Here is a 12,828-nt window from a genome sequence, read left to right as displayed (position 1 = left end):
AAGTGATTGAGTTCCCTCAGCTCTCTTATGATACAGTCCTTATCTATATACCAATATATACAGTATATATCAATAGATTAGAAACGTATTAACTACCTTTATAAAACTTTTGTTTGGGACAACAAAAAAAATTTAAAAAATCAAACCTCTCATTTGCGATCCTTAAACAAACCAAATTACAAGGAGGCCTAAATTTCCCCGATATGTAATATGTATGTGAATTGTGTGTGACTGGATTCAATTCACAATTCTGGTAAATGGCCCATTTTTGTTTTAAATCACATTCTTGTTTATTGAAGACATTTTTCAGTAGTTCCATGAGTTCCATTTCCATTAAAATATATAAGAGCGAAAGAAGATGTAAGTAATAACAAAGTTACTTAAAGACCAAAAATAACAGAAAACAAGGATGAAAAATCACTACCCACATTATACAATATGTTCCATAGGACAAGAGGATAAAGAGGACAACAGTGAGGTATCTGCCTTTATGTACCTTGGAGAAATGGAATTATACAGAGTTATTATTAATACTTCAATGCCAAATGTCCAATCTACATTTTGCTCTGTTTCGAGATTAGCTTCTCTTTTTCCAAAAATAGCATATGAAGCAGGATTTCAATAACACTGGAGTACAGCTCATATATAAATTCTTATATGCAATAATTCTATATAGTGTCATGTCCATGAGTATGCCGACTGAAACAATCTTTAGGAAGTGAATCTGCACTGATGGTTTCTTTTATAAAGCCATGTTATGGGCATAAATTTGGCTTCTCACCTGTGTGAATTCCCTTAAGTCTATTAAGACCAGATTTAAAGATATGACATTACTTGTGAACATGAAATAGGTTTTCCCGGATGTTTAACAAGAGTTGAGTTTTCTGTAGAATCTTTCCCAAGTGAATTTACGTTCATCTGTGTGAACTCTGTCATGTTTAACAAGATGTGATTTTTGGATAAAACATTTCCCACATTGTGAACATGAAAATGGCTTCTCTCCTGTGTGAGTTCTCTCATGTCTAATGAGAGACGATTTACCGGTAAATGATTTCCCACATTCTGTACATGAAAATGGCTTCTCTCCCGTGTGAATCATTTGATGTTTAGCTAGGTGTGATCTGTGGTTAAAACATTTTCCACACTCTGTACATGAAAATGGCTTCTCCCCCGTGTGAATCATTTGATGTTTAGCTAGATGTGATCTGTGATTAAAACATTTCCCACATTCAGAACAAGAAAATGGCCGTTCCACTGCATGAGTTCTCTGATGTGTAACTAGATCTGATTTGTGAGTAAAACATTTTTCACATTCGGGACATGAAAATGTCTTCTCCTCTGTGTGAATTGCTTGATGTTTAACTAGATGTGCTTTTTGGTTAAAACATTTCCCACAATCTGTACATAAATATGGCTTCTCCCCTGTGTGAATTCGTTGATGTTTTACAAGATTTGATGCATGATTAAAACATTTCCCACATTCTGAACATGAAAATGGTTTCTCCCCTGTGTGACTTCTGTAATGTATAACAAGATCGGATTTTTGCTTAAAACATTTCCCACATTCTGAACATGAATATGGCTTCTCCCCTGTGTGAATTCTCTGATGCGTAACAAGATCTAATTTGTGCTTAAAACATTTCTCACATTCTGAACATGAATATGGCTTCTCCGCTGTGTGAATTCTATTATATTTAACTCCCTTTCTACGTTTTTTATGTTCTTTGTCAGTCCTTGATGGATCAGAAGATCGGACCTGTATAGAAGGATCAGATGATGGATCTTTGCTGTGAAGGGCTGAGGGTATATCTGGGATAATAACATGTTCTTCATATGTATCTTGTATGATACCACCATCATCTGCTTCATAATCTGAAGATATGAGATGTTCCTCTAAGCTCCAGGTACAGTCATCTACCAAGAAGAAAAATGACTTATTTTTGAGTAGTATAGCTTTAAATAATATTGATATTTTCATACATTTCTATCTAAAATGTCCATACATATTACAAGGCTTGTAGTAAAATTCAATTATCCACTAAGTCAGTGATGACAAAACAGTTAATAATCTAAAATTAGACTTCAGAGCGATGACCAGTAGATCATTTTTAGAACTGGTACCAGCCTATTTTGTTTGACTGATTTAGTAGATCCTTGTCCTGTGTGACATTCCGGAAGACACAGTAAAAGCTTCTCATACATTGGTACCATACTCCAGCTTTGCTCCACTCCCTGAATCCCACAAATTCCAAAATATGTTGGAGATGTCTCTCAGATGTGGGTACGCTCTACTAAATATTCTGGACCTGCCCCTTCATATGTGCTTTCTGGAGGTGAGTCAAAGCAATCAGAGACAGATTATTTATACCGGGAGTTCTTCTTGATCCCTTGACATATTTACTCATTTTACCTCCAAGAAGTCTGCCTTACTGTTCTTATATCTCTGCACAGTGGCTAACTCTAATTGCCCTAACATGAAAATCTGCTGCTCCCTCTTCGGACATTGACTTTCTTGCTAGGGTCAATGATATCCGTAACCTGGAATGCTTAACCGTCTCTCTCAACAGCTCCATACCTACCTTTGACACCATCTGGGCCCTGTGGGACAACTACTGTACATTGAGAAACTTGTGATGTCTCTGCAACCGCTTCCCTTCCTCCTTCTCTCCTCCCACCCTTCTTATTTCTTTCCTGTTTCCTCCTCCTGTTTCCTCCTCCTGTCCGATTGCCTTACACATCAGTACTGAACCCCATAACCCGTTCCTTCTCTCATCTGGTCCCAATGTCAGGACTGGGCCTACTCATGTAGTTACAGATTTTGGAGTAACCCCCATAAAAGTGAATGGAAGTTATGCAAACAGCGTAACTCATGTAAAAGTAGTAGTGCAGGGACTCCTATGTAGGTTTAGGAGTCCGTGCACTATAATTTATTTTTGTAAGACATAGAACCTCAGAGATGCACAATTAGGATGCAAGTAGAAGGCCCTTGATGCACCATCATTATTAATTGTGGTGCATCTCTGAGGTGCTGTGTGCTACAATAGAACTTTCTGGTTTGATTTTTAGGTTCTAAAGGATTATTTGGACTTGTTTATGGTTGATGATCATCATTTATTTATACTTTTTTTTAAAATAAAATAAGGCCAAAACTAAACGGCAACTTTTTGCAGGGCAACAAATGGATTGTAACTATTGAGGGACATCTCCAGTCCATCTGAATGCATTGTGTTGTATGCAATCTAAAGGACTGCAGTTGTTACTCAGTAGCTAAACTTAATTAGTTGTTCTACAAAATGTGACAGCTTAGCCCTGGCAGGCAAAGTTTTTATTTCAATAAAAATGCATTTCTTACATCTCGCTGTATTTTTTTTTAAATACATTATTACTGGCTTAGTAGGGTCAGTATGTGATTGACAGTGGCTACTACTAAGATGGAGCTTAGTGTTAGCCACTAAAAAAGCAAACATTAACCTCTCAATTATTGCCTCAGCAAGAACTGTCACCAGGGGTGCTGGGAAGAGCTAGGTAGGGTCCCGTATCCAAATGTCTAGTGATGGATGGCTATGGGCCAACTGCAGGCTGATATTATCATGCAGGAAGGGCCAAAAAGGTCCCTCCAATTTTCATAATCAACCAGAATCTACAAAGTATTTTCAGCCTAGCATTTCCAGAGTTGGAAGGGCCAAAGTTTCTGTCCTTTCCCAGCCTGATAATACCAGCTTGCCTCTACTTGGCACTGTTGGATATTGGGATAAAAATAGGTGAGGTTTTTAGTGGCTAACACAAAGTTCTGCTTTCGTAATGGATGCTGTCAATTAGATGGCCATAATAAAGTAACATGAGAAAATATTTTTATTTAACTCACCACACACAACTTCCATTGACAATTTTATTAAAAATAATGACCAATTTTTTATTTTTTTTGTTACATATTCCAACAAGTCAAATGATCCTGTGGAACCTGAATAACAAAAACTCAATGATGAATAAAACAACTTATACTCACCTACACCTCTCATCTGTCTGCTCTACTGCCCTACTTTCAATGTGATTAGGAGTAGTCTAGGTCAGCTAGTTAATGCAGGGAGGGACTCATAGCTTTAAGATTCCCTGCACTAACTTATTCCAGCAAAGGAGCAATGGAGATGCGGAAGAATTATTAATAGTTATTAATAATTCTGATACTGATTTTTTTCCTCTGGATAGTCTGTGGTGAAGCATAATTCTGCCTGACATGATGGATGCCAATGGATTACAGTGAACTTCTCTATCTGCTATTCATAAGATGTCTTGTTTATTAATAGCAAGTTTATCTGCACTTCACTACTCAAATTTGATCCCTTCTAGAGCTGAGAATCCAGATAATATATCCTCTGAACTGAACAAGTGGAAACCAATGGACACATTAAAAAGTGGCAAAAGCTGCAGTAAAAAGTTAATAAACTCACATGAAAAAAAAACCCCAATAATACATCAAAACAAGCATTACAACAGGATAGTGACACATACTGAGCAGGCTCCTATTTAGTAGTTACTACTCACCTGTAGGAATGTCCTCCGTACTCTCCTCATCACCCCTCACATATGTCTCCGGAACCATAATAATGTTCAGATCTTCACCCGGATACAAAAACTGTGAAACAAATAGTGTAAAAGTCACCAGACGGACGGAGAAGTCACGTGGGATGTTTTATAGGAGAAGAAAAGATCATTCATTATCATGACCACCAAAAATGACAGCAGGAGTTATCTGACCAAATAGCTGCAGGTCTCCTGGATAAATCCACCATGTTGTCATCTACCTGATCATCCTGGAGGACATTTTCTTCCTTACAGTCCGGTGGTAGAAGAGGACTGGGACATCTCTCCGGTGATGTTCTCTTACTGGATGGAACTGGAGGAAACACATACAGGGACTGAATTCATTCTTTCCATACAGATAATGAGAGGCCGTGTGTATTTAGTCATGTCTATTACCTGCTGATGTGAGGGGCTGCTGATCCTCCATCATCATCTCCTTGTACACATCTTTGTGTCCTTCTAAATACTCCCACTCCTCCATGGAGAAATAGACAGTGACATCCTGACACCTTATAGGAACCTGACAACACAATGATACAATCATCACCTGATCCCTTCATAGCGCTCCTGTATAATGTCCCAGCATTCCCAGCAGTGTCACCTCTCCAGTCAGCAGCTCAATGATCTTGTTGGTGAGTTCTAGGATCTTCTGTCCATTGATCTCCTCATGTATCAGGGAGTGAGGTGGAGGCCCCAGGATTGGGCTCAGGGTTCTCCCACATCCATCAGATACAGGAACCTGACAGCGCCCACTAGAGGTCTTCTTCACTACTGTGTAATCCTGTTTATGGAGAGACACATTAATAAATATCACTCCATCCATTCCCAGAGTCCCTCACCTCTCCAGTCATATCATCTGTTATTACTATAGATAAGAATGATGTAATGTGACATCATCAGAATCTCTCACCTCTCCAGTAAGCTGGTGCAGGATCTCCAGGGTGAGATTTAATATACTTTCTGCCATCTTATTCCTGTCTCTCTTCATCCTTGAAGGATCAATCAGGAAAATAATCAGATGTACAAAAGAGAGTCCTGTATTGTAGGAACCTACATGTAAAAATAACATAATAGCTATGATAAAAATAACTGGAGAATACATGTGAGGAGATAATCGTGTTGCTGTTGTATTTTCTCTCTCTTGTGATCCTATGGGGCGGCTGAAGGGCCTGTGATGTCATCAAAGGTCCTCAATCAGCACTATATGCACAATATTGGACTATGAAGTACAGGCAGGAACATCTCCATTCTATGTTACATACAGAGACTGCCTGTCTCTGCCATAAATTAGCCAATGAATTAGCTAGCCTGATGACTGGGAGAACAGAAGACGAGTTCAGAAATGAAAGTAGCTCCCCTCCCCTATCTGAGATCAGGAAGCTAGGTCACGTGGTGCAGACACAGGAATAGCTAGAAACACAGGCTGGCTCCCATGCACTTAGCCCCTCCTCCCTGAGAGCAGGCAGATACATCACTTGACTTTTGAGCAGATAAGTCAAGGGCTGTGTCAACAATGAATTGAATAAAGTAAGCTAGTGGACAAACAAAGCAGTTTTGCTGAAGCAGTGTATTTAGGAAAAGTCTTACATTCACATTAACAAGCAGTATAGATAGGATCCTTGTGATGGGACAACCGCTTTAAGGAACTGGATTTGGCGTGGATTTAATCCAAAATTTTTCAATTTGTTTCAGGCAAACTGGACAAAATGGCTTCTGTCATGTGAAGCATGAGAGGATGATCACATATTCTATGAGGGGTGAGTGGAGAAGTCACAGTGATAATGTCATAGGCTTTATTTAAGATTATGCTAAGCAGTTCAGCCAGTCTGGTGTACTGTACCGTTGGAGTCAAAATTTTGGATTAAGAAATGCTTAGAGAATATAGCACGATCCAGACAGTGGAATTCAAAGGAGTCACATCATATAAGAAACAAAGAGCAGAATTTATATCATATAGTAATATATATCATAGATGACTATGACATTGTGTGCCTGGAGACTGTTCAATCCAGTAAATACGGCCAACATACAAACTGTATTATGTTAGATAGGAAAAAAAACAGACGTATAGTCACCCATCCCAATATTATACATTGATCTTAGGCTAGATTCACACATCATGGCTATTCTTGTGACCATTACTTCGACGGTCCGAGGTCACGTACCGTCAAAATATAAGTAATGTCCTATTTTGTGTTGTTTTCACAAATCCCTCCATATACTATAATGTATGGGGGACAGTGGCAGAACTAAAGCCTGGTGGTCCCCGATGCAATCTTTTTTTTTTTTTTTTTTATAAATTCTTTATTTATAAACACAAACACATAGAAAGAAAAACCATCTGCAATAACAGGCAAATGAATATCAAAACAGCAGAGGTCCCCTAAAAACAACAAAGGCCCGAGGTACAAAACAAAACAAGAGATACGGAAGCGGGGCCCCTCAACAACCAAGGGACGAGGAGAGGCGCCAGCATCGTACGAAAATAACAAAGGGAAGGGGGGAGCGGAGCAAACAAGAGGTGAAGAGGGGACAAAGGGAAGAGGAAGGAAGGGAGGGGGGGGGGGGGGCGAGAGGGAGTAGAAGAGAACAGAAGAAGGGGGGGGGGGATCCAGAACCAGACCTCAAGCCTGTCCCAAGATGTCCCTATACAACTGGGATCCCTGAAATAGAATCCACGGGGTCCAGGCCCTCAGAAAGGCCTCATGTTTGTCTCGAAGAGACGCCGTAAGGTCCTCCATAGATTGGATGTCCTCCACCTTATGGATCCAGTGGCGCAGGGACGGGGGGTTAGGAGACTTCCAGAGGTCTGGGATACAGGCTATGGCAGCATTGATCAGGTGGCGAATCGCTGATCGACGGTAGGCCCGCCGAGGAATGTTGGAAAGGTGTAGAAGGAAGCAAGCCGGGGTATTGGGAAGGGCAGATTGGAAGATTTGAGAAGTCAGGCGGTGAACACCGTCCCAGAAGTCCCTCAAAGCCGAACAACTCCAGAAGACATGAAGGAGGGTCCCCTCCTCCGAACCACAGCGCCAACAAAGCGGAGAGGTGGTAGGGAAAAACTTATGCAGCAAGGCCGGAACATGATACCATCTGGTGAGAATCTTGTAGCCCGCCTCCTGGAACTTACAAGCCACAGAGCTTTTGTGGGCGAGCTCCAAGATCCTGACACAGTCCGCATCCGAAAAAGAGAGACAGAGATCGGTCTCCCATTTGGCTAGGAAGGGGGGTCTATGGCCAGGAGGAGGGGAAACCAATAACGTGTAGAGCTCCGAGAGAGAATGACGTAAAAGACCAGATCCAGTACAGGCCTTCTCAAAGCCCGTGAGAGGTCTGTCAAAGGCGTCTGGATCGGACGAGGAGAGGAAGTGGGAAAGCTGCAACCCCCTCCATGGGCCAAGGGGTAGGAGGTCATGGACCGTATGAAGGCTCTCAAGAGGCCGCCAAGACCCTTCAGAACGAAAGTGGAGGACTCTCTGCATGTCTGTGTCCAGCCAGGACCGAAATGGACCCCGAGAAAGGCCAGCTGGAAAGGCCGGGTTGCCTAGAACAGGGAGAAGGGGGACAGAGAGGGGGAGAGGCAGTCTTTCCGAAAAAGTGACCTACAAACTTTAAGGGTAGGGCCAATAGTGGGATGAGAGTAAACAGAGGAGGGGGCAATAGAGCCCAACCAGGGGAGCAAGTGAAGCGGAAGACTCGAGAAAGAGCCCTCCATAGAGATCCATTGTTTGAAGGGGGAGTGGCGGCACCAGTCTATAACTCTTTGTAAGAGAGCGGCCTCATAATAGCGGCGGGGGTCAGGTAGGCCCAGGCCACCCCACAACTTTGGGAGAGTCAAGATGGAACGGGCCAACCTAGCCCGTTTACCCTGCCAGACAAAGCAGACAAGATCCGTGTAGAGCAACCTGAAGAAACTAGGAGGAATGTGAATCGGTAGAGTCTGGAGTAGGTAGAGAAATCTAGGCATCACATTCATCTTATAGATGGCACACCGGCCAAACCAGGTATAGGTGCCTCTGGACCATCTCTTCAGATCCAGTCGGACAGTTTTGAGAAGGGGCAAGTAATTTTTAGCAAAAAGCTCACGCAGATCGCTAGGGATCCATACCCCCTGGTACTTAATCGCCGAGCGAGACCAGCGAAAGGGAAAAGTGAGAGCTAAGGAAGAAGCAAGCCCCGGTGGCAAGGAAATGTCAAGCGCTTCAGATTTCTGATAGTTAATTTTAAAGTTGGCAAGGCGGTGGAACACGTCCAGTTCGGACATCAAAGCAGGGAGCGAGGTGGACGGGTCGCGCAGGAAAAACAGGAGGTCATCCGCATAAGCAGCTATCTTGAGGTGATGCTTCCCCATCACAAGGCCCAATAGAGCAGGATTGTCCCTAATCTTCCTAAGAAAGGGTTCCAGAGTGAGAACAAAAATTAAGGGGGAGAGGGGACAACCCTGACGCGTGCCATTACCAATCGGGAAGGGGGAGGATAAGATCCCATTGACCCTAGTGGACGCCGAGGCGCTAGTGTACAGAGAGGTAATCCAAGACTTCATGACCGGGCCAAGACCAATATGGGCCAAGACCAATATGGTCCAAGACCGCAAAGAGAAAGGGCCAGCCACCCGGTCAAATGCCTTCTCCGCATCGGTGGAGAGAAGACAGAGCGGGAGGTCACGGGAACGGGCAAAATGTATAGCATTGACAACCTTCACAGTGTTATCTCTAGCTTCCCGAGTAGGAATGAAACCAACTTGGTCGGAGTCCATTAGGTCAAGGAGAAGAGGGGCCAGGCGCGTAGCCAGGACCTTAGAGAAAATCTTCAAGTCTACATTGAGCAGGGAGATGGGCCTATAACTAGAGCACAGAGCTGGATCCTTGCCCTCCTTATGTATCACAGCAATGTGAGCTCTGGTCAAATCCTGAGGGAGGAGGGAGCCTTCAGATATAGAGTTAAGGGCACGCGTCAGGGGCCCAAAAGCAAAGGCGAAAACTTCTTATAATACGAGGCTGGGAGGCCGTCCGGGCCGGGGGCCTTGCTAGGTTGCATGGAAGCCAGGGCCTCTGCGACTTCCTCACCCGAAATAGGATCTTCCAGCGAAGACAAGGCTCCGTCAGAGAGACGGGGTAAGCCCGAGTCAGAAAGGTGCTGCGTAATCGCGGGGAGGAGCGAAGAATCCGAAGGGGATGCGGAGGCAGAGGGAAGATTATACAACTGGCGATAAAAACTAGCAAACTCCTCCGCAATACGTATCGGATCTGTAAGACGTGTACCCGCAGGGCCAGTAACAAGGGGGACAAAGTTACGGGAACGCTGTTCCCTAAGAGATCTAGCCAAAGTCCTACTGCACTTGTTTCCAAATTCGTAAAAGTGGCGACGGTCCCTAGCCAATAGGCATCTGGTCCTAATGTCGAGACGCTCGCGCAGTTTCTTACGGGCTAAAAGGAGGGCAGAACGTACATCCGCCGCATGCGAGCACTTGTGAGTCTGCTCCAGGGAGACCACGTCAACTATCAGGGTAGCGAGCTCACAAGACCTCTCCTTCTTCATACGTGAACCATGCTGAATCAGCACCCCCCGAATAACACATTTGTGGGCCGCCCAGAGCGTGACCGGGGACACATCTGCCGTGTCATTCTCCTTGAAGTAAAGTTCAAGAGCCGATGAGACTGCTAGCGAGGTCGGAGTATCCTGAAGGAGCGACTCATTGAGGCGCCACTGCCAGGACCGAGGTCTCGTAACTGGGGATGAAAGCACAATATGGACCATCGCATGGTCTGAGAAGGTAATAGGGTCTATCGTAGAGCCGCGAAGCAAGGGGACATCAGAGTGTCTGACAAAAAAAATAGTCCAACCTGGAGTAGAAATCACGGGGATGAGAATAGAAGGAGTAATCCCTACCGTCAGGGTGAATCGTGCACCAAGCATCAATCAACTGGTGGGAGAGGAGAAGCCTACGAACCCGACAAAGCGCCCGAGCAGGGAGATACGACACGCCCCTAGAAATATCAACAGATGGGTCCAAAGCAAAATTAAAGTCCCTGCCCACCAAGAGAGTGCCTTCAGAAAAGTCCGACAGCTTATCCAAGATACGTTCAAGGGTGCCAACCTGGTCAGCGTTAGGGAGATAGAGATTAGCAAAGGTAAACAGGGTGCCGGCCAACTCCCCATTAACAAACAGGTACCTACCCGAGTCATCCGACATAGCAGCCCGGTATTTCCAGTCCACTGAGTGACCAATCAGAATACTAACTCCCCTGGACTTGGACTCAGAAAAGCAGCCATGGTAGACGTCTGGAAACCGCGGGGAAGAAAGAGAGGGCACAGAGCCTTCCCGGAAGTGCGTCTCCTGTACAAACGCCACAGTGGACCTCTTGCTCCACAACAACCGCAAGAGGGAGGACCTTTTTTCGGGCGTGTTAAGCCCGTTGGCATTAATGGAGGAGAAGGTCAGGGAATCCATGTTCGGGATCCGGGACCCACCCCAGGGGGACGAGAGGAGGGAGGAGAAGAAAGGGTAAAATAGGGGGAGAAGGGAAGGGCAGGGAGGGGAAGAGGGGGAAGGCAAAGACAGACACCAAGGAGAGAGACGAAATTGAAATAGGGTAAGACAGACCAAAAGGGGTAAAACAGGCAACCAATTAAAGCCGAGCTCAGCTAGCCCAAGCCCGGGAGACACCAAACAGTGGGACAACCCCACTAATGCAAGTCTCATTAGAGAGGGGAGAGGTAGATCAGAAAACCCAAGCTACCCATTCCCACAACGGCAAAACCTAACAAAAAGCAAAGGAGGGAATGAAGGGGTCAAGACCAAGAACTAACAGTAAGGTCATGGGCTCCTTCAGGTTCAAACACCTCCGAGTCCCGGGCAAACCGGAGCACCCCGCGATAATAAAAGAGCAAGATCAACAGATTCATCTGCAGCCCCAGACGCGGCACACCCCAAATGGAGTGCAACGCGGCCAGGAGCAGAGGAGAGAGAGACGCAGGGCGCCCCGGCCCAACCAGGGAAGGGAGGGGGGGGCGAGACGCCGCAGGGGGGCAGCGAAGACCAAGGTCCAACACCGCCCCCACGCGGGGCACAGATCTTAGCACAGGGTGAAAAGATAAAAATAAACAGAGATCAAAGGTGCACAGTAAACCAAAGTATATCAGAGCAGTGACATGTGGACCTCAATAGGCCCCGACTGGCCCATCAAAGTCTATGTAGCAGGCAGAGACGCAGATCCTCCGGGAGGGACCAAAGAAGAGTCCACAAGTTGGCGCCTCTGGCGCGGCAATGGGGGGGAGGAAGACCTTGTAGCAGGAGGGGGGGCCGGGAGAGGGTACTCCAGCCAGTCCAGTAAAGACAAGTCCGGGATGTCCAAGAAGTGAGCCAAGGCCTCCACTTGATCTGGGGAGAGGAGGGTGAAGATGGCGCCATTACGGCGTATTTGCAGGTGAAAGGGGTGGCCCCAGCAATAAGTGGCACCAGAGTCCAGGATAAGCCGAAGGACAGGTTTCAGGAGGCGCCGCATGGCTAGAGTACGGCGAGAGACATCCGGGAGAAGAGTAATCGAGCCATCCAAGAACGGGACCGGGCCATGACGCCACGCAGCCTGAAGAATGTCCTCTTTCTCTCTATAATAGTGGACTCGACAAAGGACATCTTTGGAATCAGTAGAGGAAGCCCTCCCAGGCCCCAGCACACGGTGGATCCTATCAATAACAATTTCAGTGTCCATCGGCCTGGAGAGGACAGTGTTGAAGACTGATACTGCAATGGACCTCAGTTCCTTGGTGGGAACAGCATCCGGGATGCCCCGCAACTTGATGTTATTCCTGCGGCCTCTATTTTCCTGGTCGTCAACCTGTAACAGCAAGTGACGATTAAACGTGCGCCGAGTAGTCAGGGATTGCTCCACAACAAGTAGACGCTGGTCAATAGAATCCGTACAGAGCTGATGAGATGAGACTTGGGTTGACAAAGAATGCAGTTCAGTTTTAAAGCCTGATAGGATCTGGTCCTGTCTCTCCTCTACCCTGCGGACCATTGCTTCGATGTCCATTTTAGTAGGCATAGCACGGAGCAGCTCCCAATTGTCCGACAACTTAGGGCGCTTGGGCCGGTTCTGAGACGAGGAAGCACAGGAGGATGAATCAGATAAATCAGGGTCTGCAGGGGTCCGCAGGACAGTGGGGGTAACAGAGAAATCCATGTCAGGATCAGCATGTTGGGGAGGCCGAGGGGGGTCACCCCTGGCTGACTTAGACCACTGT

The 12,828-nt window shown here is 45.5% G+C and overlaps 1 pseudogene; it reads right to left on the bottom strand.

Moving 5' to 3' along the window:
• Window positions 1-298: 298 nt before the first annotated feature.
• LOC142209080 (uncharacterized) overlaps window positions 299-12,828 on the bottom strand; it is a 69,668-nt pseudogene continuing 57,138 nt past the window's right edge.

The sequence above is a fragment of the Leptodactylus fuscus genome, chromosome 6 (genome assembly GCF_031893055.1).
Source record: "Leptodactylus fuscus isolate aLepFus1 chromosome 6, aLepFus1.hap2, whole genome shotgun sequence".
Classification (NCBI taxonomy): Eukaryota; Metazoa; Chordata; class Amphibia; order Anura; family Leptodactylidae; genus Leptodactylus; species Leptodactylus fuscus.
This window is presented reverse-complemented; position numbering and strand designations above follow the sequence as displayed.